This window comes from Penaeus japonicus, unplaced genomic scaffold (genome assembly GCF_977035675.1).
Source record: "Penaeus japonicus unplaced genomic scaffold, GWHDUDI00000001_assembly GWHDUDI00000022, whole genome shotgun sequence".
Lineage (NCBI taxonomy): Eukaryota > Metazoa > Arthropoda > Malacostraca > Decapoda > Penaeidae > Penaeus > Penaeus japonicus.
In genome coordinates this window covers 35909768-35911445 of record NW_028234424.1, presented here as the reverse complement: position 1 = coordinate 35911445, position 1678 = coordinate 35909768, and positions in this window count along the sequence as shown.

Sequence of the window (1678 nt, the reverse complement as noted above, 5' to 3'; positions counted from 1 at the left end):
GGCGAGCATTAAAATCTCCACATAATAACACAGTATCATTATGTATCATATTGCCAGGAGGTTTAGGCACCTCTTCACTATCATGCGGGTTATATACATTAATAATAATGGAAGTTTTGCCATCAAGAAATAATCTAAAACCTAGATATTCAGCACATGTGTCACGGTTATCATCGATCACTTTGGATGGTATGGAGTTCCTAATATATATGCCAAGCCCTCTTGTAGAGGAATTAGCCATATTAGGTTTGTCATAATAAGTGTATCCTGCAATGTTTGCATAGCGAGCACTAGTTCTGACTTCTTGAAGGCAACATACATCAGCATCCTCAGCGTGGAGATATTGAGAGAGAGTTGCCTTGCGTGTCTGCAAACTGTTAATGTTCCAAGTAATACATTTCAAATAATTGCTTGGAGCCATCGGTCGTTATTTGATCATTTCCAAGGTCCATTATCGGATGCAAATCGGCGGGCGGTGTGGGCTGTTGTCGCTCCAGGAGGGTGAACATCCTTTCCTGGAATTTAGATTGTTGGACCATTTGTTGTTGCATCATGAGCATCTTCTGGCCCTGTTGGGTCATCATCAGTTCCATCTGCTTAATCAGCGTGTGCAGCTGTTCCTTTATTTCGCCGTTGGACTCTTGTTTATCTTGTTGCAATGCGGGGGGTGCTGGGGCTGAGGTGGGCACTGGAGGTTGCACTAGAGTTGTGTTTGGTGTTGCTGGAGCTGGTGCTCCTGTTGGTGTTGGTGCTGTGGATGATGCCTGGGCTTTATTTGAAGGGCTTACCACATTCTTCTTTGGAAGAGGTGGGAAGGCCTTCACATCAGAAGGCAAGGAGCTGGAGTGGCGTTCTTGGCATGGAGGACTTGCTTCTTCTGATATTTCATTTTCCTATCCTTCGGAAAACATGTACATAATGCAGAATTCGCATTATGCTCTTGGCGGCAGTTCACGCATTTCCGAGGGATATCTTGTCCTTCGGAAATCTTATTAGCATATTCTGCGCTTGCATGGGGGAGAGCGCAGTATCGGCACCGCAGTTTGTCGCGAGTGCAAGCACGTGCTCCGTGTCCCCACTTGGAGCAGTCTGAGCAAAACGGGGTAGGGGATTTGAAGACGGCACGCTTAAAGGGTGCCATACCTTCAACCAGTTTGATTGACTTGGGAAATATCTCCCCCTCGTATGTAATAACAACACGCTGGGTCAGATTCCCATTTATTTTCAAACGCCTTGCATTTAAAATATTTTCATTGTGTCTCATATCATTGGTCTCTATTTCCTTTGGGACGTCGAACACGATGAGGTTGGTGCATTGTCCTTTCCCGTGGACTTTTGCTTTTTCAAGGATTTCTCCCATTGCTCCGACCGTTGTTATCTGTACAAGAATTGTTTCTTGCAGCGACCGTATACATTGTTTCGTCCAACTTTCAGTTCTAATGATTCCTTGATTCTTTTGTAAGGATCCACTTTAAGAGCCTGGCATATCCAACGATATTTATCTCCGGGAGTTCTGAGTTTACTGTCATTTTTGAAATGGGCACATAGGTGCCCGGGAGGAGTAATTTTTTACAGAATCGTCAGGTACAGGTAACTGCCTCTTTTCTTTTTTTCTCGCTCTTTCTTCATTCTTGTCGGCGCGAGCACCGCCGCCTATGTCTACTTCACAGAGGGCGTC